This window comes from Lichenostomus cassidix, chromosome 10 (genome assembly GCF_008360975.1).
Source record: "Lichenostomus cassidix isolate B80296 chromosome 10, HeHo_3.0, whole genome shotgun sequence".
Classification (NCBI taxonomy): domain Eukaryota; kingdom Metazoa; phylum Chordata; class Aves; order Passeriformes; family Meliphagidae; genus Lichenostomus; species Lichenostomus cassidix.
In genome coordinates this window covers 11,103,005-11,128,276 of record NC_139491.1, presented here as the reverse complement: position 1 = coordinate 11,128,276, position 25,272 = coordinate 11,103,005, and the positions used below count along the sequence as shown (strand labels likewise).

The following is a 25,272-nucleotide window of genomic DNA, read 5'->3' as shown; positions in this document are numbered from 1 at the left end:
AAAACAGATACGATATTCACTACATACTTTATTGTGAAATACAGATGCTTGTTTAGAGAATAAGAACTGAATTTTTTGTCTTCTCTGCTGCTAATAACCTTCTCAGATCACACCACAATCTAGGTCTTCAAGGAGCATTCCTGCTCAGCACAAGTCTTAGAGTTCACCTGCGTCCAGGCAATCTTGGTCAGTTGACACCAAAATGACAGTCATCAATCTCTGGGACAGATCTGCTCATATGGAGCCAAATACTGAGTTCAAAACAGCATGAAACTCCTTTGCCAAGGTGCCCTGTGCTGCTGCAGCCCGTGCTGCATGGCATGGAATGGGTGGATCACATTCCCTACCATGCCCTAGTGAAACAGGGGAGTGTGAGCACTTAGAAACCTGGAGGGTTCAGCAGGGCTGGGCAGCCGAGGCAGAGGCTGCTGCAGAGTGTGTGTGACAGAGAGAATCTTTCCTCAATTTGGGCAGAAAGGGCCAGGGACAGGCCATTCAGAAGGATGTTGCAAGTACTTATTCCCAGATTCTGTGTTTATTTGCACAATAATGTGCTGCAAAGGGTTTTTCTGAATTTCGGAATGAGTTTCTAGTCCCAGGCAGTTGAATTCCCTCTGTTAACATGGTGTAACAAAGTGAGGTACAACAGCTTCATCCAGAGAGAGATCCCATTAATGGGACATGCCACCTGGGATTTCATAAGGGAAAATGGGAAGCTAGTGACTCTTTAACTGCAGGAGGATGCTAAAAAGCCCAAGTAGAGACCTCTAATGTGAAAGGAGCACGGTGTGAAGGAGCTCAGGTGCAGCATTTGTGTGTCAGTCCTTGCACACAGACATTGTGTACACTCCCTGTAGCCCAGACACATTGCACCTGCTTGTACACAAGATGACCTTTTTTGGCTCATCACAGGAAATGTGACTCAGAGATACTGCTGCAGTTATACAGACTCATAGTTTCTTCTTTTGTGAGTTTTCTTATCAGCTTGTATGATCTCATTTTGGTATTTTTAGTGGATTCTTTGCTCACAGGGCCAAGGGAGGGAAGAAGAAAACCTTCCTGTTGCACATACATTGGCATATAGATAAAGCCCCACATTCTTCAATCAGATTTTTAAAATTGGAATTTTGCTGCTGCTATAGTTTAGCCTCAGGCTGGTAATTTGGCGCTTGATTTCAGTCACTGGGGCTCCTAATTGGAAAATGTACAGAACAGAAAAGAGTCAGGAGGGAAGTGGGAAGGGGGGAAGTGGATCACATTTATACCAAATAACCATGTCCCCCAGCACACAAATTCAACCAAACTTTAAATATCCATTTATTCCCCTGAAGAGAGCGGAAGAGAAACAAAGTTATTAGGCTCCAGTGACAGTGTCTCTAGAAAAGTATAAAATCTAATAACACTGACTTTCCATCCAACCTCTCACATACACATCAGAGGAAAACGTCCCTTGCTAAATACGAAGAAAGTTCAGTTGGGCAAGGTTATTTATTTTCTTTTTAACACTGCCATTCCCACACATATGAGTATACTTGTTCTTTCCATACACATATCTAAGTAGATGATGAATCACTGGTGTAAGTCCCATAACAATTCACAGAGGCTCAGTGCAAAAACTAAAGAATTTTCTCAATTTTGGCCCAGTTTTCAAAACTGAAAATGAGCCACACCAGGTCTCCCTACAAACTTTTTCTCTTGATGTGCGTGGATGTCAGTAGGCTCTAAACTTCTTTGGATGCTGTTAGAAGGCTGCAAGGTTTCCTTTCCGTCTGTGAAAGCTGTCTTGTGGAATAATACACCCTGAGGAGCCCAGCATTATGGGAACAGGACTGCTGGGATGCAAGGAGTGAGGCAATCCTGCATCAGTGGTCTCTCACATTGTGCCCTTCAGGTGAGAAGCTTCTATGTGGGCTGCTTAAATAGGCTGCAGGCAGCTTCTCTGGAGACTGCTTTGCTGTTCATGTCATTCTGGCCCTGAATTCCTCACCTTTCCAAGGTGATGAAGCTGTTGCTGTGGTGCAGGAGCAGCATCTCTGTGCTGCATATGTATAGATGATATCCTGCATCTGCTTTAGTGAGGAGGAGAATTTGTCCCACAGTATTCACCAGTGTAGGTTTAATAGAATATGTAGTATAGTAAATCAGATTTTCATAATATACTGCTGTGAGCAGGTGCCTTTAAGATCCAAGTCTGTTGTGGTTTTTGTTGTATTTGTAAGTTTACTTAGAAACTTGTATTAATTGAAAGGAATGCTTTTACTTAACCAGGAGTTATTGACCACTTTGCAAAAATGTGTACTCTACAAAGCTTAAATTACATAATTGTTCAACAAGGACTAGTACCTCCTGTGGCATCTTCAGTTAGAGGAAAGAGATTGTTGCATTAATCACAACTTCTGAGGATGCTGATAAAGATAATTCTTTTCTAATGTATTGATATAACTCTCAATTGTTTCATATTAAACTGAGAAAACGGGAAGAGTTAGAAGATGGTACATGTTTTAATAGAAGCAATAATTCTACTTGAAGGGCTTTCTGGATGCTGTGCTGGGGAAATGAAACCAATAGATCTCATTTTACAGAATGCAGCTGTATAGGAAGAAAAGGTCATAATCCTGGGCCTAATACTGTTACTGATTTAAAGCTGATGTTAGTATTTTTCAATTTATTTTATGAATTTAAAACAGGGGTCAAGCATATAAATGTAATAATTACTGCAAACTACAAGAGATTTGTTTGGATCATATTCCATAAGCTTATTAGCCAGCATGACTCAGCTGCCTTCTGCTGTCCTCTCGTCCATCAGCTTGCACCAGGTGTATGTCCAGCTCATGGTATTTCAATCCTGCTGCTGATTATTTGGTGCTGATGGGCTGTTAGCTATTATGGGCTACTCAGCCATCTAACACAGCCTGCATTCTGACCCAGAACCCTTGCTAAGCGAGTAGTAACACAGAACTGCCTCTGAATGTCCATGAGCTAAACATCGTGGGTCAGCTTCCCATTCAGTGCAAGGCACCTTTGGATCCATGCATTATAGAGCAGCATTATTGTGGGTATAAAACACCCTGTGCCTTTGGAGGAGCAGTGCCACGTGATTCCTCATGGCACTTGGATCTGCCATAAGCACTCTGCAGCCCCTTTCCCTTTATGTTGTCTCCTTCTGGGAAGGCTGAGTGGTGCAATCCTCAGCACAGCCCGTGGCTGGTGCCTCTGAGCCTGGAGCAGAGTGATCCCTGCCAAAGCTCATTAGCACTGCCTGTCAGCAGGAACTGTGTCATCAGGTTGTCATTGTTGCCACAAGATCTGCACCTCTCTTAGCGCTGTGCCAACTTGCAGGGGTGTTAATAAATAATACATTATTGGTTAAACTGCTAGTTGAGGAGATGCTTACAGCTTTTAATTAGTGTCTTCTATTAAATTTCACCTTAATTAAAAAGGAGTCCAGAGCTTGATTACCATTTATAGAATACAATAATTAAAAACCCCATAAACACCTCAAATTATCAATATTTTCATGCAAATAAAAATCTGTCCACCTTAGATAATATGAAGCCATAAGTGTGTGAAATCATCACAACCAGTAACTGGAATGATTTTGACTGACAATATCCTACTCTCTGATTTTCAAATATTTCTCTATTCTCATTGTTAGAGCGGCACACTGTAGAGAACAATCTGAACGGTGTGTTAATAGGGTTAATATACCTGGTGTGGTGCATGTAACTCCTTAAAGAAATCTTCTCCGCTAATTCTGGAGCAGTGCTGTTGCATACCTTTCTCCAGTTATAAGGCACTGTTGTCTAATTGTTTTCCATGAGAACAGAACTCAAGAACTCTCGACTTCAAATCCCTTGTCTATTCCTAGCCCATTTTGTGTCCCGGGAAAAACTCAGTTGGCTCCATTTTACCTCAGAAAAACTAATAACTAATTATCCCAATTCACGAGGCTTTGTAAAAATTGTGCTAGAAAATAGAAGTACTAAATGTTCTATATTAGTATCTGCAACAGTGCTACAAACTTAGATAGGAAAAAAAGTATAATCAGACCTTGTATTTCCCAATAACTGAGAATGAGGTTTCTTTTTAAAGTTTTGCTTTTTTTGGGTATTTTTTTTTAATATTCCTACATTTTTCTTTTAGACGACTTTCTCCCCCCATGCCCTCAATGCTCCCTAGATATTTACATTATTCTAGAGGTATACCACCTAGTTTCCCCAGGATTCTAGGACCTCCTGATGAAAAAAAAATTGTGCTGCCACTACCTTTTCTGTATCTCTTTCTGTGACTGAACAGAGGGCTATATTCTTCTGGAATATTAGTCTACTTCATTTCATAAACATCAAAATGAAATGAATATTTGCAAAGGTCAAGTTACAGTATATGGCAGGAAAAACATGCCAAAAACAATTAAAATTACTAGGCCTGCATGAGAAAGTCACACACAGCACATATTGCTCACAGGTGCTCCATGTGAAGCCCAATCCAATAAATGTCAGTCCAGTCACTTACATTAGGAGAGTGCCAGTCATGTAAAAAGAAACAGAAGAACAGATGCTTTATGAGAAACAAACCCAATACAAATAAACTCAAAACTGATTATAAAAAAAAAAAATCATCACACTAAACAAGTATTAAAACGCATGTGAACTACACTTGGGACTCTGTGAATGTTTTGTCTACTATTGGGATTCAGTGAATGGTTTGTAAAGCAAGAGGCAAATAATTTTTAATGCTTTCTTAGTCTTTTGAAGCCTCTCCTTTGCGGTTCTCTTTATGTTTTTTATTTTATTTTAATTGCACTGGCTTTCTTTCCAAGTTGCTTAAACTTTGGTTTTCAAAAGGGCAAAATGTCCACAAAAGTGGGGAAAAGTTAAAAAATTTAATTGGGGGGGAGGGTGTTTGTTTTTGTTAAAGTGCTGAGGAGTAAAGGTTTGACTTTTTCATGCATTCTGAAAAGCTTACACACCCATGAATCTTTGGGAACTAGGGCTGGCTTTAAAATCTGCTAAAAAAAGCAAGTCCTGTGGGCTTAGTGTTTATTGTAAACATTTTTGCGGTTAAAGCTGTTATCACTGACAGGGGAGAGCCAGGTTCATCTCTGCCCACGCTCACCTTCCCTCTTGGCAAGAGCTGTGTGTGCTGCAGGCAGTGCTGGGGAATCTCACTCAGGTGGAGAACTGCTTGAGTACGAGGCTGTCACATCCTGCTCCAGTGGGAGAGTTTGTAACTCTTAGATCATTGTTTGTGGAGTCAATTCTTCTTTCCCTTTTCCCTTTTATTTCCCCTTTTCCTTTTTCCCTTTCCCCTTTCCTTTCATCTTCTCTTCCTATAAGCCAAAGATCTCATAGCAGGCTATGGATTTTGCTCCAGTGACATTTTCAGTAGTGCAGTTTAATATAAGGCATGTGGATATAGGCACCTCAATAGGTCCAGTCTGCTGTGCTGCTGCCACTTCTGGCCTGCTGAGATTTTTAAAAAACTAGAACCAAATGGAGCTGAGCTGAACAAATTTTTAAAGCAAAGTCAGATGTTGATTTTATTTTTCTTTATTCTATGCAAAATAAATGTAGGGGCCCTAAAGATTCTGAAATATGTAGACCTCAAGCTTGAAATTTTATATTCCTAAAGACTACTGCAGAGCAAGCAGCGGTAAAAACTCACCAGATAAATTGTCTCAACTCTGACCAAAGAGACCACCCTTCTGGAGAAAAAACTAACTTGTGTTCCAAACTCATTTAATCCCCTACTTCTCTGCTGAAAGAGTCGGCAAGGGACTCATTCTCACTAGCAACTGGGCTGAAGCCACACATTCATTTCATATATGCCACGAGCAGGTCTGTGATACTAATGATTTTCAGACTCTATGAACTGGAGCTGGATCTAACCCTGTGACCTGGAGGTTAAAGGCTCCAAATCCAATTACTGCACCCCAGAAATACCAAGTCACTTTTGCTTAACCATTACCCCAGCACAGATGAAAGCTGTAGTGAGCTATTGTACTCAGCCAGGTAGACCAGCACCACGAGGGCGAGTTGCTAGGATATGCCCCTTTCAGACAACACATTTCATTCCTTCTCCTTTTCCAGACAGAGGATTCATCTTTCTTCAGAAAGGAAGTGTCGAGCAGTTGAGAGGGATCCTGTGAACATAAAATCTACAAGCCCATCCTTGGCACTGTGCTTGTGTTAAGTATTTGAAGATACTGGGTGATTCCCAAGAGAGAGTGACGACTGCACATCGTTTATTCATGGTCTCTCTACAGCTGACATTTGATATTCAGGATTCAGGCTTAGCAGCTGGCTCATGCCATCTCTTGCCAGTCATCCTTTTGCTGGTGCTGCTGTGCTGTCACCATCAAGAGTGACTGACAAAATGTAAATGCACAGGGCAAGAACAGCAACAGTTCTGCTTCTGACTCATCCCTGGTGCCCTCCTTCCCTGTTCACGTGGCTCTGTGCTGGCAAAGGCCCATTTTAGGGCTGAGGAAGACTTCAGTTGTAGGCAAGTTCATGACAGTAGTAGGCAAGGAGATGTTTTGCTGGAAGTAGACTTTGACTCACAATTTGGGAATAGCAGAGAGAGTTAAATGGGGAAAATTAAGAGAAACAAAGCAAGGCAGGAAAAAGTAGAAGCTTAACATCAGCAGAACCAGTGAACTGAAATATTATTTTGCTCTGTCTGATGGAGAAGTTGGAAAGACCTGGGGCTCAGTCACACTTTGTACATAGTTAGGGCTTTTCTTGAGGCTCTCCTATAGACCTGTTATGTTGCTATAATTTTTTGGAGGTTTTGGTGGTAGACTAAAGTCCCATCAAATTAACTAATAATGTTGGCTGTTCCAACTGAGAGGCAATATTGTGCAAATCCTGCTGAAGAGCCCAGTCCTGGGTGCAATACTTGAGACCTCAGCAGTGCCAAGCAGAGTGGAAGGATCCCCTCCCTTGGCTTCCCTCTGTGCTTTCCAAAGGCAGCCAGGATAAAAACTTGCTGAGGGTGTGCTCTGCAGGTCGTTAATGAAGTTGTTAGACAATATTGATTGACTCTGGGAGTCTTGATTCCAGCTGAACTTTCTTTAGTTGATCACAAGAATCTGAGCCTGGTCATTCACTCAGTTTTCACTTGAATTCACAACACACTAGAATTGGTGTGGAATTGGACAAGGGACTATTGGCTCATGTGATCTCAGAGTCGAACATATTCAGAATGCAAAAGCATTTTTCTTTTTTTTTAAAGATGGTTTTTTAACTAGATGACCTCCCCAGAAAACTATAAAAAAAAAACCAAATACTAAATTTTTTGAACTCTGAGAAATGTCTAAGAAATTACATTTCATGATTGTTGAGCACATTCTCTTTGCTGAGACATACAATGTAAATATCAGTAATTACTTTTTACTGCCATAAATGGTACTGTTCTGAGTTTCGTTTTATAAAATAATTTTAGTCTCTGTGAACACAGGAAAAAAATATGTCTGTTTACAATCAAATGTTTTACTGTGTTCAAGTCTTTGGAGTTGATTCTGTTCTTACAGGCATTACTTCCCTTCATGTTCTCTATGATTTCATAGACCAGGACATAGACTCATAGAATTGTTAAGGTTGAAAAATACCTTTAAAGGCTTTGAGTCCAACCCTTGAGCCAGCACTGCCAAGTCCACCAGTAAATAATGTCCCCAGGTGCCACATCTACAGGTCTTTCAACTGCCTGATGTTCCCAGGAGCTGAGGGCTCTCAAAGCAGCAAAATTGCTACAAGTGTGTGCAGCACTTGTCAGAGCAGAGTGCTGTGTGATGGGAAACACTGCTGTAGCCAATTAAACACCTCTGAAATAAACTACCTGAACTGAGGAACTTCATTGTTGGCTGTTCATAGCAAATATTACACACAGAATCACCTATTCTTACTTCGTGGTGTTTAAAAGAATGGCATGCCCTTGTCAAAGGCTCTTTTTTAAACAAACTAGAAAACAGATCTTGATCTTCTTTTAATTATTTCCTGGGACTAAATGCCCATTTGCAGAAGAGAAAGGTGTAAGTTTCATAGATGGTATATATGTGTGTGTCTATTTTATACTGGTACAGATTTCAACCAAAAGAAACAAAAAAATCCCAAATATATTTGTTTAAAAAAGCTGCATGAAGGTGGAGTCTAGAATGGGAAGTGAACATATCTTGTCTTGGTTTCTTGTTTTGAGGGTTTAATGTTACATACATCCTAGAGACTCCTGGGGATTACAAAAAAATTGAATTTTTGTGATGAAGGATTTTATGGCATTTCTGAATTATGAAATGTTCTCAACCATTGCTGCAAGCTCAGGCAAGCTTAACATCACCTCCTCAGCATGATTGGCTATTTCATTATGCAATAGAAAAGCAGTGAAATTTGCTTAAGATTTAAAAAGAAAGCTTCATATGCAAGGGGCAATTTATGAGGATTTAAATGTCTCTAAAGAAAAGATTTGAACATGTATAGGAAAATATAGGTACATTTTCCCTTTTACCATTTATAACTCTTCATGTATACACTGTAAATCTCCAGAGGAATATGTGCAGGATTTCATTCCAGAGAGGTGTACACTGTGGGTTAGTATTTTAGCTTTTGCCCATGAGAAAAAGTGGAAAGAACACTGTTGCCTTCAAAAGGAATTGTGTTGCATTAATGACTTTAGTGTTCTTTCAAATGCTGGTGCAAACAGTGAAAATAGAAAATTGTATTTATTTGTTTGACATGTTCTCTCTAGACTGTAATATAAAAATAAATCCATGGTACCAATGTTTAAATTTTCATCACCAGGTGCCAGCTTGTGCATCTGTCTCCACTGTAATTTGCACCTTGTGGGGCAGTCTCAGCACCCAAGGCAGGTTTCAAGGAGCAAACTGTTCCTGAGATCCCCTGGACCTTGTGGGTTGCACTGTGTCTGCCCAGCCACAGCAAGGCATCCTGCTGGACTCGGCAGTACCAAGTACAACATTGCAGGTATAGAGGGCAGAGGGCTCTCAGTTGGTACCAGAGCCTCAAGGTTGCTCTAATTTATACCAGATGGACAGGCAAATACACAACTTGTGTGGATCTGGGAAGTGCAGGATTAGCCTAAGGTCATCCTTGTGCTGTTGATCCTTTCTATCCCCTCCATTTCCATACTGGAAGATGCTCATCTCTGTTACTAGCAACCTCTGTGGTTTGGTTTTACAACATGCAGACAAATAAATCCATTTGAATACCAAATTTCATGCAGTTGGACTGAAGGGTCAAAACCTTCTCCTTTGGCATGTAGAGTGCAGACTGAAAAATTCAAATGCAGCCCAGTGTTTCTGTCTTCTCTTCCCCCAGTGTTGGGATACTGAGACATGTCTGAGCCCCACTGGTGATAAGCTGCAAGCTGCTGAGCATGAGTCAGGGGTCATTGCTGTGCTTTGTGATAGAGTCACACTGATGAGCAATTAGCAAATCCACTTTCATGCCCAGGACTTTAAACATGTAACAGGCTTACACATAACAAGATCACGGCAAAATCTCCACCCCCTTGGGTGGGAAATACCACCACTGGTTAGGTTCCAATCCCAAGCACAGGCATTTGAGAGTCTGAGACAGGAAGGACTGTTGGGTTTGATTAGATGCACACAGAGAAAGGGATGACCTGAGCTGGAAACCAGGATGACTTAAATGTCTCCCAATGTGGGATCCTTCTGCCGATGCTTGGTGATGCCAGAGCCCTGCGTAGGGCAGGTGGCACCTCCAGGTGCAGCTTTTAGAGACATTGAATCCCTGTGGAATTCAAGTAGTGGAGCTGTGGGATTAAGATTTGGAACCAACACTGAGATTGTCCTTTTTTGTTAATATAAATTACTATGGGGAAAACAGTGGGGTTTTTAATATGAAATGGTGCAGGATGATGGAAAAGGCTACATAATTAGCATAGAATTCTCACTGAGAAATTATTCTGTACCTGTTTCTTTTTTTTTTCTCTTTCCTCTCCACTTTTGTACACCTAGCTGATGAAAAAGGCTCCTTTTACTCTGCATGAACTGTGGGGTTTAAGGTTGTTAATTAAAACCAGTGTTTTGATGCAATTGCGCAGGCTACTTAATCAATTAGCTGTGTTTGCAAAGCACTTTTAAGGACTAATTATGGCTAAATAATAAGTGGATTTCTTTTATTAACCTTCAGAAATGGAGGATGCCACGAGGAGAGGAGCCATGTGTCAGAGCTCAGCAGGCAGTTTCTGATGCTCTCTCATTCTGATTCAAGAGCAGCCAGGGCAGAGCCCTGACACAGCAGCAGGTTTTGTGCAGAGCAGGGCAGTCAGGCACAGAGCAGCTGTCAGGCTCTATGTTTGGGGTTTGCTTTATTTATTCTGTGTGGATGTGGTTTGGGGTGGGAGGGATGGGAGCCTCAGTTCTGCTCCTGGGACTGTGTGGTTCAGGCACTTTGGGCTGGGGTTAGGTGTGTGTGTGATGCTCTGTGGGATCAGCTCTGCACTGCTGAGGCTGTGGAGCGATGCTCACTGACTGATGTGAGCAAACAGGAGGATTCCTGAGGGCTCCAAGCACCATTCCCTGCTCCTTCCACTCAACACTCCAACTGCAGTGGTGACAGGCCAGGGGAAGTAGACCTGACAGGCTCCAGTTACACTCTAATATCCTTTCTGGAAAAAGACAATAAAGTTTTGTGGTGCATGAAATGCAAACTGATGCACATTGGAGAAGAGGGTGCTCTACATTTAGGTACTAATATCAACACTGATGTCCAACAAGAATAATTTCTGGGCAGTCAGGCTGTTGAGCCATTGAAAGCAGCATTAGAAGCAGAGGCATAATAAGAGGACTGGTGAAAAGAATGGAGAAATGACATGACATGTCGTGTTTAAGACAGGAAAAAAACCCAGGATAGATGTTTTGATTGAATAATATTTATTTGACTTATCCGTACTAAGGTCATGGAGTTTCCTTCTTGAAAGGAATGAAGTAGAAAGTTCCTAGGGATGTAGATGGTGGATGCCTTTGCAATGTAAAGCAAGCAGCTGCAGAGAGAAACATTTCAGATCTCAAAGGACAATGATGTTTTCATTGTCAGCAGTTCTGCATTGTGGAGAGCATGTACCAAAGGAGTTCTGTTCTTAAAAACTTCCCTGAATAGAAATTAAGTCATTGAATTAAGGCCTAAAGATCCAGTCCTGTCTTTGGTTGATGCAACAGCAGAAAGCTGAATAGTACTTAAAGTCCTAAATAGTTGTATTCTCTTCAGTGGGACTCCTTGGGAATTGAAGGACTGGACTCCAACCGTGCTGGAGGTGCAGAATGAAGAGACTGTAATTGTTGGTACCCTGTGATTCTGGTGTCATCCACAATGGCATTTAGGAAAAAGAGGTTTGGGGAGAATCTTAGAAATAGAAATAGAAATAAAGACTTAAGAATCTCCCTTTTTTAAATATTGTCTGTGCAATGTAAAAAAGGAATATGAACTTGAGAATGCTGCTTTCACTTCTCTGATGTTATTTACATGCATAACTCTATATCTGTAGCTCAGGTTTTTAATATTAATGTGCAGGTTTTTGGCTTTTGGGACAGTTAGTAGGAAGTTTAACATCTCTCAGATGCATCTGTTGTGTGTGTTAGTCTATTACCTCTTCCAAGGCATAAAGAAAAATATAAAATAATATGAAAAGGACAATATACCTTGTGGTGGAAATTAGGGTCATGTGTTTCCATGTAGATGCAATTAGGTTATCCCATTCAATAGTGCAAAACTTCTGCAGACGGCTGGTGGACTGGTTGCTGTGATCTGTTACATCCCTTTGCACTATTCCAGCTGCACAACAGAGCAAGCAAAACACCTGGGAATATGATTAGAATGGTTTTTTTTCTTATTCCCTAGACTTTTATAGTCTTCAGCACACTAGTTACTCCCAATGTCTGAATGGCATGCTAGGGTTTTAATCAGCAGTAATTCTGAGCAACTGTGCTCCTTCTCCAGTTTACCTCACAGTTTCATTTTAGCAAGTCATATTCAGATATTGACAATTTACTTTTGAAACTTTCTTATTTCAGTAATTCTACTGTTTCATGGCTGGAAGTGCTGCTTAGTCCAAGTCTAGAGCCCCCTGCTCTCCTGTTCATTAATAGTGTGCCTGGGGCTATTGCCTTCCACATGAATATGAACTCAATTTCTGTTAATGGATATTGTGTGTGCTAGACAGTAATCACTTTGCAAAAAAATGTTAACTTGCAAAGCTGGTGTTTCTGTCTGGGTAAGCAGACACCCACTACTTGTTTCAGCTAATTGTCCTCATAGAGAACCGCAGATTTCCATTTTTGTGAAATCCACACATGCCAGATTTCAGCCTGAAACACAGTTTTGCACACAGGTTACACAGCCTTAGAGGAATATTCCCATTGAGTACAGCACTGTGAATTGTGCTTATCTTGGATTTAAGTGCTGCTATTTATAAAAGTCTTGGCGTTAGATGCATTCTTCCATTAAGACAGATGTAAAGCAAAAGTAGATGAATGGCTCAGAGAGAATCAGTCCCACAGGCTTGTGAGGCTGGATGTGAGGAAATGCACAAAAAGTCCTTGCATTGAAATTCAGCTGATTTGTTCCCATCTCTTATGAACTTTGAGAGTCCATAAAAACAGGGCTGATATTTGATCTCCTTATGAATCAGTTTGCTTTGTCATGGTCTCCTGCAATAGCTTTGCTGAGGAGAATTTTAAAATCCTCGTTCAGTGTCTTGGATTTGACTTGTGTTAATCAAGATTTTATACTGCCCTTGGAAAATGAATATTTAGAACTCCCTTTCTTTCTTTGGAGAGAAAATGGGGTCTAAATATTTTCAGGTGCTGGTCATCTTTTTTCCTCTCTTATTTTCCTTTTGGTGACAAAATGGTGACTTCTGACAAGTTCACAGTAGCTTTTCTTTGTACTTTCTAACTAGAAAAATGAAGCTATCGCCTTCAAGTAGAAAAGGGATCTTCCCCAGACTCCCCTTGACTACAGTTCAAACAACAAAAATATTTTAAAGCCATGAACACTTTTAATGAACACACACAAAAAAGGAAATGTTGACTTCAACATTATGCTTGTTACAGAGATCATTGTGGAAGATGTCTCAACTGAGCATCATCCAACGGAAAAATATTTGTCAAGTTCTGCAACTTTTTTCATGCCTTTGACCCTCCTCAGAGGTGTTCTACAATATCTAACATTTGAATTCTCTCCCATTTGTTTGAACAAGTGCCCCTCGTTGGAATTCATTCAGTTAGCTTTTTAATATGGCAACAGTGAAGAGAAAAAGCTTTTTAAAATGTCAGGGGACAATGTGGGAGGAACAGTACCTGAAATTGCTCTTTAACGTATTGACTTTGAAAGCCATGTCATCTTGACTAACAATTAAATAAAGAGCAGATGAGGTAAATAAATCAAATACTTTGAATATGCAGTATGACCTCCTCTGCAATGCACATGGTCGGCATTTGCCCTTCACTCTCTGAATTCAAAGGAAAAAGTAAGGAAGGCCAATGGCAAAAGACTGATCCTGAGATCAAATTAATCAAAATGGGATATTTGGTGACAACTTGCTTGTGCCTTATCATAAAGCATTTTACTTGGGAAAAACAGGGAAAAAAATCCAACATAAAGTGATGCAATTGAAGGATGTATATTTCTGAAAGGTACCAAGCTTCATACTTCTCTTTCACACCATAGCAGTCCAACTTCCTTTGGTATTTAGAGAATTCACATTCATGGTTAATGTCCATTGCTTACCATTAGATAGTACAGAACAACCAGGGCTATGTCCTAATACAGAGGTAAACCCATTGTTCTTCGACCAGAGAAAAAAGCTGATTTTTTATTATAATGCAGTACTTTTGAGGATATTGCATTGTTGGTTGGCTCTCCAAATACAAAGATATTTATTTAGAATTGCAGCTCTCTATTTTATTTTTTTTTCTTCATTCACAAAGTAGCTTGGTAAAAACCATGAAATTTCTGAATTTCTCTTTATAGAAAGCCTAACACTTACCTTGGGAAGAGATGAATTAATTGTTTGCATCATTGACTCACTGGAAAAAAATATGGTTTCTGATAAACTTGTCTTTAGTGAAAACAGTCACTATAGGTTGGAAAACTGGCAGTGTCCTGCCATTTAAAGACCAGATGATTTCACTTTATCTGTTTCTTTATCTTCTGCTAAGGTTTTATTAAAAATGTAAAGTTGCAAACTGCTGTTATTTTTGTTCCAACCTAACTAGCAGCATTAATAACAGAACCTCATTTACATGATCACTTGGTTACTGGCAATCTGTGCTTTGGAAAACTTGGACTCTGAACAGCACTAATTAACAGCAAAATGGAGCTGGAAATTAATTGGCATCAGACTAGGTGGAGAATAGAACTGTCTTGCAGTCCAGTTCCTGACTCCCAAATCTGTATGCACAGCAAATATTCCTCTCTTACCTAGATTAGAATAAAATTTCCACCTGCAGTGTGGATTTTTCCTATTTTTAATTTATTATGAACTTTTTACTAACATTTTGGTATTTAGTAACCTTTAAGCATAGCCAATAGTGTTTTCTATATTTGATTAAAAAGTACCTTACAGTAATAAGAGGAAAACTGGCTGGGATCTATTTGTTCTTTTTAATTTCTCAAAGTTCTGTTTGGTGTTTGCTTCTTTCCTGCATGTATGCTAGCATTAATTTCAAGGCAAGGAAAGAAGCTGGAAAAGCTGTGGTACAATGTTTCGAGTGGCAGTCATATCTATGAGATGAAATTCAAACCCAAACACTGTGCTGTGACTGTTGATTGTTTAGCTAAAGGCAGTAAGGACTAATCTTCATTGTTTACTGAGGCCAAAGATTTATCATGGAATTGGTTCCAATTATTTTCTTGGGACACCTGGGAACTTATTTTCTAACCAACACTTCCGAGTCCTAGAAATCTGTGGCTTGGCATCTATTTGAAGTATGATTTCCATCGGGTTGGTTTGCATCATTTAGATGGTGGTGTGGTCTGACATCAGGCACTGGGGGATTGCTGGAGCTACAGAGATCAGGGCTCTGAGTTTAGGTCTTACTTTCAGCCAGTGATCATCAGATCAAAATTGTTTTGTGTTTGCTTGTTTGGGCATTTTTCAGACTTGTCTGGATGCTGCCATTTTGGTTGCTTCCTGTCACATCTAACCCTTAACCCTGTTCTCTTCACTGAAAAAATGTATAGCTGGGAGATTGACATAATTTAATGTAAAAGCAGTTTTAATAAAATTCCTAAAGTGCAGCATTACTTTGCTGCTTTGTATAAAACCCCAATACTTTTGAGTTTCTCCACGTAAGCACAATTTGAAAATTAGTAGGAAGTGGAATTATTGAAAAATTAGTTACAAATCTGGCAGCCTAATACAATCTTGTTTTAAAATTTATAGTATTTCCAGTGATCAAATGGACTTTTAGCATTGCCTGGGGTGCTTAATTCATAGGGAATGATTGAGGAAGTAATTACAGTGAGCTACCTCTTTGACAGTGTCTGCAAAGCCTAGATTAAAATTACATATATATCCCAGAAATTTTTACCATTTTAGAAGAAAAGTAAAAGCTATAAATTATGGGAGGAAAACACTACAAGCCAACGTACATGTTAAGTATAACTTTCTGTGTTGTTTTTGGGGTTTTTTTTAATTATAGTCATTTATGTATAATGATATAAGAAGTATCAATGTATTTTCTCAGTATATCATTATCTCAATCTATTTCAACAGAGATATTAGCTACAGAACAATCCTGCCTGTTGTAAGGAAGGAGCTGTCAGTCTGGAGATTATTTTAAAAACTTTTCTCAGGTGTTTTTAGTCCATGTTTTCGTTATTAGAAAGCACCCATACCTTGAGGAGTCTGCTTTTGGGCAGCAGAAGGGAGAAACAGCATCAAGGTTATTGGAAACTAAAACAACGCACACAAATTTTGTAACTTTATCCTCCTCAGCTCCCCTGAACATTGTGAGATACTCACTTTTCTCTCTTATCAGAGGCAGAGCTGGTGCTGATGCCAGTAAGACTCAGCAGTAATCACCATTTATTTGAATATAGGGATTATTCAGGAGCTGAGAGCAGAGGGGCTTAGCAGGGAAATCAGTATTGCTGTGCCAGGCTGGTTTGGTGCAAACACACGCTTGCTGAAGAAACAAATACTATTTTATCCATTTAAACACAAGCAAGCAGTTTTGGATGTCAGTCTTGCTTTTACATCAGAAATATCCAATCTTATCTGTATGTGGGCAAAGTGGATATTTAAAGGCAAGAAAAGACCTTCTGGGATGTTGAGTCATGCAGATTTGCTGTGACTGATGAAATCACTCCTTTCCTGAGTACAGGAACTCTGCTCTCTTTACTGCATAAATGGCGGATGCAGCTGAGCACCTTAATGCAAAAATGGGCTGTTAAATAAGGTACTTCCAAAAAGGTAATTTTTTTCCAAATCACTATGCTTTCACTGTGGGGAAAAATAATTGTAATAAATACAGTGGCCATAAATTTGTTTTTATAACCCTTGTCTTCAATCTAGAATAAATTAGTCATCATCATAACAGGCTAGGATATTAAGATGTATGGTCTGACTTTATGCCTGGTGTTATTTCAGCCTTACAGCAGGAGTGACTCAGATCAAAGTGTCCATCCTGTGAGTTAGAGAAGGTGAGGAGCTTCCTTCTCCCTTTCCATTATTAATCACACTGCATTGCCTCTACCTGGAGAAAATCTGCCTTTTTACTGTGGTTGCTCTTATTCTTTCAGCATTCTTTCCACTGTGCTTCTGAACTTTCCCACTGTGCCATGCCATTTTGTCTTTAAGGTGAAGGCCCTGTGATAAAAAATTGATATCCCTCAGCTTTGTCTGCAAAGTAACTCAGCAGTAGAAGTTTGAGGCGCACTGCTGGACTATACATAGCTGAATTCTTCCTACCTGTCACCTGCAAAAGTGTCAGCACACCCAGGCCTTTGGTGCTTGTTTGACAGAACTCTTTGTCCCCTTTTGCTGTACCAAAAAAGCTTTCCACTGATCTTCGAGAGCAGGAGACAGAAGAAAAATGACCTCCTAACCTGCCTGAGAGCAGATTGCTTTGGAGCAGTCAGGATTGCAGGTGGTTAGCTCTGTGTTGAGCTCTTTCTGTGACTCAGCACCTTGCAGAAATCGTGCTCCACACAGGCTCAGGTGAGTGGTGAGTGCTTCAGATAGTGGCATGCAAGATTCAACTTTTTTTAAAATTCAAAATGGATCACCCTGGCTGTAGAATCTGCTGTCCTTCGTGAGGAAGAGGACTTGTTTTATATTTCCACTGATTCCTTTTAAGTGCATCTGGTTAGGAAGGAGTATTTCCTAAGAACATTTTCAAGGACTGTTTCCTTTTCTTTTCTTTTTTTTAAAAATCTGGTTTCTTAAACCAAGTTTTAGGGTTTGTTTTTGTTTTTAAATGGAAAAATTCCTTATGAAACAGAGTTTTTATGAAGGTTTCCTTGTCCACAAAGAGGTTTGAATAGAAACATTCTATTACCTCTGCATCTAAAGTACCTGCTTTAATCTGAATTGGTGTAGATCAGAAGAGCAAAGCAGTTGATAGGGCTAAATTGCATTTGTGTTATTGTTATCAATTATATAATGCTAGCTGTCAGTTTTGAACAATGTAAAAGAACTTACAGCAGTCTAACAGCCCTAAAAAAAAGAAATTTGATAGTTAAGGATCCTGGGTGAATCTCTGCTCTGTAACAATAGTATAACCAATTTAGAGTCATTACAGTGAACTGCAGGAAAATTATTCCTTTTTAGGTTTCCTAATCCAGGTATTATAATAAATGTGGATATAACAGAGCCATCTTAAATCCTTCTTTTCTGCTAATATCCAGACTTTTGTAATAAATCTGTCTTCTCGGCAAAGAATCAATAGTGCTAAACATACTTTTAATAATTAATGCATGCTTGCACCAAAGCAAAAAATATATAGATTTATAGGATTCTCCAACGTGGAGGAAATGCTGAAGTAATTTATTTATTCCTTGCATTGAAAACCTATGAAGAAGTAGGAGTATTTTGGTTTAATTATCTATTTAGCCCAGCCTACCCTACATGGCCAAATTAACTCTGCTTGTGCCTCTTGCTGAACATTTGCACTCCTTTCATAATTTTTTGGGACCGTTGCAACCATGTGAGTGAATCTTTTCCTTGCTGCCTGGAGTATGAGACATGCTGGCACAAAATGAGCTTTAAAATTCAGATGGTTTATTAGTGGGGGTTTTTTTGTTGTTTTTTGGGGTTTTGTTTTTTTGTTGGTTTTTTTTTTTGTGAAAGTGAAGTAGCAAGATGAGTTGAAGACAAAGAGACATATTTGATTAAATTATCTTTCAGCCAATGCTGGGCAAGAAGCTGCCCCACCGATGAGAGTCACTGCTAATATGAATGTTAAGCCTATCATTGTAAGTAGCACAGAAGAAAATCCAATGGGAAATAGACCTTAATGTACAGAACTGGAGTTAAGGTCTTTTAATTAAATTTAAAGATTTTCATCCTCATGGGAAAGGATATAATTAGCTAATTTCTGACAACTATTTGACCTGTAGATGCTTGGATCAGCAGTCAGAGGAGTGCATTGAGAAGCAGCAGATTATAATTATGAGAATTTTGGGAACTAGTAATTATTCATGTGACATCTTGTTTACTAACTGCTGGGGAAATAAGTTAGTAAACAAGAATCAACATATTATGTAATAATGAAGATGTGTTTTAAATTGGTGGTCAGACTCCAGGGCTGGCTGGAACAGAGTGGCTGCCAAGTGTTGGGATCACTGTAACTGTCCTTGTAACTGGTACCAAGTGCACTAAAATAAGAAAGCAGCTAAAATTAGTACTATGAAGTCATGCAGTGAAGAAAAGTCTGCATTGACCTTTAGGAGACCCTAACTATAAGAATATGGCAAATACATTGCTGTTTATGTCTCTTCTAAATCCAGTGAAGTTAAAGCAGAAGCGATTTTGGTCCCTGAGCTTTGTGCACCTAAGTCACATTCTAATTCTGTCCAGTTTAGAAAGAAGCGTTTTATTTCATTTCAAATTGTGTTCAATACACTCCATGATAATCACCTCAGTCTTTTCATGGTGTAGACATCACAGTTACTGATATAGGGAGGTGCCAAGAGCTACATCCCAATTGCTGAGCAGTTCTGAGGGACAGAATGTAGATAAATAGGTAAATACCTGTCCCTCAGCACAACAGGACAGGGTGTTCTCCTATTTATGGATAGGAGATTTTTATCAAACTCATTAATTTGTACATACCTTCATCATGTCTCAGTAGGTCTCAGCTGCCATTTGGCCATCAGCATAACTACAGGGCTGATATATTCATCCAGTGTGGAGGGGAAAAATCCCAAAGCCATTCTGAATTATTCTTAGAGGAAGTGCTATATGGGAGAGAGAATCATTATAAAGATTGTGCTCCATAGAAATTAAAACTGTGTTTCGTCATCTCTGCACTACCCACTTTAGAGACACAGAAAAGTACAGTGCACTCAGAGAATGCCAAAAGGAATTGTATTCCAAGGCAGGATATATTCCAAGAAATCAAATGATTAATGTAGTTGCTGTTGCTCTTCACTCCTGTGTGTGTTAGAAATGAGCAACATTTAAGCAAGTATACTGATGGTTTTATTCTAACTGCTCAAAAAAAAAGAAAGAAAAAGAGGAGATAGTTTGTTTATTGAATAAATTTTCAGCTACTGTCATTTTAATCCTGAAAAATTGGTTTGGAAAAGGCACCTGGCACGTCCAATGTGCAGCTATAAAATCTGAAGAAGCAATTACAGAGACCTTCTTTCAGCAGGGATAATCTAAAAGTGAAGCCTCTTTTTGAAAAACTTCTGAAGACAAAAATTTTACAAGAGAAATTTGTTATCCTGTTTTGTTCTAAAATGTCTGGGTAAGGCTATTAGAAGTCTCCTCATCTGGATTCCTAATCTGGTGAGAGTTTTCAAGCTTTCATAATTAATGTTTCTATCAAAGAATAGTTTCTCTTTTTTAAAAAACACTACTATTCAACCTCAGGTAGAAAACTGCAGCAGAACTGCAGCTCTGAAGCTGCACTGGCTGAGCTGTCAGCCACTGCTCCATGGCAGAGCTGAGGAGTTGTGCCCTCTTTGTCAGCTCCTGCACAACTGTGTCTGCCTGATGGGATCAGTGGGATCAGTAATCAGCTGCCAGTGCTGTATTTCCCCTCCCCACTGCCTGTCTGTAACTGGATGGTAAAGAGAAACCATCCTGTGGCTGTGCTGTTCTCTGGCAGTGAGAATGCTACAGGCACCCAAATCAGGAGTGTTCAAATCAGCCAGTGTGAACACATCTATGTTTTTTTTCTGAGCAAACAAATTACTCAAGTTATGCTTTTTTGCCCAAAGTAAGAGATTAGTGTAAAACACATATACATGTATGCAGTTAAGGGATTGTTTTCAATCTCTGCCAGAGGGCTCAGATCAGCACATATTATCTGTGCAGGAACATAATTTCCATTTAATTTGAGCAAGAACTGTGAAACAGATAACTTTTCAGTTAGTTGACTTAGTTTTCATGTATTTGTACTCCAGCAATTTCAGTGTCTGTAAACTTAGGGTAAAGCAATAGGCAGACTAGTGGGAGCAATTAATTCAGTACTATTGGCTTCTCTATGGCCAGACAGAGAACAAAACCGAACATTCATGTCTTTTCTGGGGTTCAGAATAATGTATGTTGCTGGCAAAAGTGCTAAAGGTTGTAATACAAACAAGACCCTATTCTAAGTTCAACAGTTGCATTAGAATTGTAAAACATTATAGATGTTACCTACATGTAATGTTCAAATTGTTTGTGACACTTCCAAGTTAGCTTATGGTGTTTGAATGTATAGTTTTCACTTGCACGAATGCAACCACAATCAAATTCTGAACTGAAGATCCTGAATAGTCTGCAAAAATGCATTTTAAATGAAGATTATTTCTTTTCAAATACTCAGAGCATGCATTTTTTCCTGGTTTCGTGACTACTTCACTCCCTTCCTGATACAGCATCCACCCACAGTACTTTTCTTCTAAAGAGAACAAACAGCTGGAAAACACATGAATATTATTCTGTTTAAAATTCTAGTTAAATTTAACCAGTTGCCTGTGCTCTCAGACAGCTTCAGATGGAGAAATATAATGCTACAGTACAGAAGTGATGCTGAGTTTGAGCAGAAATTTCAAAAGAAAAGAGGTGATTATTTTTTAAGTCAGTATTTGCAGTTGCTTTCTCATTTTCCCACTAAAATAAAGCCTCACAGCTGCTGGCACAATGGTAATAAACATACACATCAGCCATTTGAAATGCTTTACAAACAGTAACACACTGCTGTTCAGAAAACAGAGCCACAAAGAAGCTGAGTGATTTGTCATAGAATCCTGGAATGGCTTGGGTTGGAAGGAACCTTAAAGATTATCAAGTTCCAACCTCCCTGCCATGGGCAAGGACTCCTTCCACTGAACCAGGTGAAACTTTGTCTGAAGCCTCATTTCATATCTTTCATATTTGTCACTGACCACTTCCCTGCTGTGCCCTTACTGGCCACAAAGACTTTTAGTCAAACTGCACAATTTCGGTTTAAGCAGAATTCTGTACTGTATGGGTTGTGCCAGCAAATCCCCACTGCAGCACCTCTGGCTTTGATGTCTGGAGCTGAGAAAGGCTCTCTGTCTCATGGAACTCCACCAGGACAGTAAAACTATGGAGGATGGAAGAAAGGCCAAGTGCACTGCATATTTTGCACCTGATGCTCACCCTAGAAGGCATTTGTGTATCAATGGAATTTTAGGGTGATGTCTCCTATTTTTTTTTTCCAGAGCTAATGTGCAGTGTGTGTACTAAACACTGGGCAGTTTCTGGGTGGGTGATTTTCTTCAACCCACACTCTACTTATCAATCAAGACATTTGTCAGAGAATTTGCTTTGATTTACAGAAGGCCTAAGAAAATTGAATAAATCTGGCAATTCTTCAGTTGCCCCAAAGAGGAGACTATTCCTGGTCTTTCTTAGAAACCCTGTGAGTTAGTAGCTGTATGTGTTAGATTTGCTCAGGCCAGAAAACTCCCAAAAAGCCAAAGTAACTCCTCATAGCACTAGAGAATCAGAATGAAGAGAGAGAGATCTAACTTCATTAATTCAGAAAAAAAGAAAAAAGAAAAAAAAAAAGAAACAAATTGATGCAGTATTTAAACCAGAAAATTGCTATAATGACAAATGACAACCTTGTAGCCTGCAAAATCTGCTAATAAAGTGTCTGCTGTGGCTGTTATTAAAACTAAACTTATGATCCATGATTATCTAACCATTAAACAGAAGTGGGGGCTGGATATAAACTGGGTATCTGTGTCAGATGATATTTCAGTGCTATCTGGACTGAGAAAATTATTCATCAAATTTGATTTCTGATGCCTCCCCTCTCTGAAGATTAGCCCCCTAAGGAGTTTACAGGCATTTAGAAAGATTCCTTCCTCCCTTTGTGTCCTTGTTCTCTTTAGTAATTACACTGTAAGCTTTCTTCAGGTTTAATTTGGAGACTTTTAAAAATGGCTTATGTGGAATAGCTGTGCCATGATGAGGCGTCTGACTGCAGAGCAGCTCTGCATTGCCAGAGGAGCATCACTCCTACTTGTGTGGAATTATTCTTGTCCAGGTGAAACTTCCTGGACCTGTAACAGCAATAGCATAGGTCTCTCCCTCAGTCAGGTTGTTTGGATATTTAAATACTTTTGCCAGAGTTACACCAGCTGAAAAAAAATTAAGCAAAAGGCACATTCAACTGAGGTAGTAGTTGGCACGTTAGACTTTCTTTTTGATTGATGTGTGATACATTTTTTGTTGTCAAGAAAATTGTTTACACCGTTTGACTAATGGGATGGATGGTCTGTTTAGGAAAGAAAATAGACACATATGGCACTGGAAAAAAGCTCTTGTTTTGCTGGATTCCTGCCCACATGCCAACAAAATTCTGCTTCAGTTCCAACCTCCACTGGCTTCCACTGTAGCCAACAGGAATTGAAAATGGTGAAAGTGGTTATGGCAAGAAGGGAGCCTTACTCACTGAGAGCAGCAACCCATGCATTCTGCCTTTATTCCTGTTCTTGGAATGGGGTGAAGATCCATTCATGTGTGTTTTGTTAATTCATGCATGCTCCACACCAGTTGATTTGTTTTTAGAGGCTGACACTTTTTTCCTCTTAGCAAATATCCCACTTGCAAAGATGTCCAGTGCTGACCATCAGGTGATAAAGTTGGTAACAAAAAATCAAATCTCTCTTGCAAGTGTGACATTAAGTACTAATTGCACACTATGAAAGCACTTGCAAGTGACAGGATGGGTAGATTTTCTGCATAGCTCCAGGGTTTGCTGGTATGCTTAATATTGAAAAAAAGTACTGGAAATGATTCCCCCCTCCCTCTGCCCCCCCCCCCCACCCCAATCTGAACCAGGAAAAAAAAATCAGAAATTAGTAACTTCTGTTGCCTGTCTCAGTGAAGTGCCAGCTCTTTGCTGCTCTCAGCCTCCTTTTAATGGGGCAAAGAGGAGACTGGAGAGAGTTCTCACCAAAACAGTCTTGCTCTGCTGCAGACTTTTATCTGCTGAGACTTGAGATGGGTTCACAGTGGATTGACAGCTAACCTGAGTAGTTGTGAGCATGTAACTTGGAGGAGAAAGTATCTGCCTGCATTATATTATACCCTTAAATCACTCAGATTTATTCTCTACTTTCTGTATAGCAATCCTCCAAATTACAGAGCAAAAGGTTTTGTGAATGATGTGCAAAGTACAACCAGGATTCTTTTAAAAATCTAAATAAAAGCCAATAAAGTATTCATGCTTTCTGGAATGAAGCTGGGCCTTTATATATCATTGATCCTTTATTAATTTCATTCTAAATACCGCTATCCTGATTCACTATGGAAGCATTTTCCATTTTCTATTGCTCTTCTGTTAAATATCCAAAGGGAGAATTTTCTGCTTACAGAAAAAGTAATTTCACAGATGACCACAATTGCTGAAGGCCAGATTCAAAAAATTATCATCATCTTCTCTCTTTCTCCAAAAGATCCTGTCTTTGTTCATTAGCCATACACAGCAAGAGATGAAGCAAGCTGTATGAAACATTGTAATTGGGTGTCTCCCACTGATGCCACATTAATATGTCATTAGACTAATATCTTTTACTGACACACTGATATGGTTTTCAGAATAGATCTGAAAACTTGACAGTTTGGATATTGCATTTTAAAAGAATAAAGTTACTTATACATGTTTTATTAAAAAATTTCCTGATTTGCAGGGTGCCTTAAAATCTGGCTCCCATATTATCACATTTCTACAGAGAACATGTTGCCAAAACTACATGTGGAGCTGTGGGGCACTCAGAAATCCAAGCAAAACCAGTGCAAAGACCTTGCACTCCAAGTCCTGGAAGGGAGTGCCCTGCATTCCCTGCAAGTGGGGTGTCCCCATCATGACTGCAGCCCATGCTGCATGAGGACAGACACTGCTGTCCTTGCGTGAGGGCATTCGAGCAGAAAAATGTCACTTTCTCCTTCAAGTCATCAGGCAGCACACACTCCTATGTGATGAAATAACCCAAAATTTAACTGCCTTGTGTTAGTCCATTTTCAGCCCTTCTACCAGAAAGTGGACCAGAGCTGTAGGGTAGGAACTGTGACTGGGCTGGGTTTCTTTCTAGCATGGGAATACTTGCTTTAAGTCTTATATTAGTCAGAAAGGGTATCAGAGCGGGTACTTCAAGGTTTATGTATTCTGCTTGTTTTTCACCAAAAAATCTGAATGGGAAAATGGGAAAATTGGGGTACATTTTTATCTTTTGTTTTTGGTTGTATTTTTTTCATTGTAGATGAAGGGCAGATGGAGAGCCTCTGTTCAAGTGAACTCAGATCATGGACACTGTCTTCATTGTCTTGAAAAAAAGAAAAAACAGAGAGAAGTACAAAGAGAGTTTGAAGAGCCCTGTGCTCCCAAAGGGCTGCCTGCCCCTTCCTTTAGCAGCTTTTGAGGTGAGTCCTGTTTGATTTATTTTGGCATATCTTTATGCTGAAGAGCTGCATTGCTGAGGCACATTTAGCAGAGTGTGAGTGCGTGGAAGTTGCCTTTGGTACTTTACATATCTGTGTCTCCTTTCATCCCAGATTCTGTTAGTAAGATAAAAGGTCCTTGTAGGAGTTGATGCAGGA

The 25,272-nt window shown here is 39.5% G+C and overlaps 1 long non-coding RNA gene across 1 annotated transcript in view; it reads left to right on the top strand.

The window, feature by feature from the left end:
* LOC146432729 (uncharacterized) overlaps nucleotides 1–25,272 on the top strand; it is a 250,688-nt gene that overhangs the window by 203,822 nt on the left and 21,594 nt on the right. The window contains exon 6 of the long non-coding RNA XR_014854300.1: nucleotides 24,936–25,095. This is a non-coding gene — a long non-coding RNA (uncharacterized LOC146432729). The remainder of the gene's footprint in view (nucleotides 1–24,935; nucleotides 25,096–25,272) is intronic.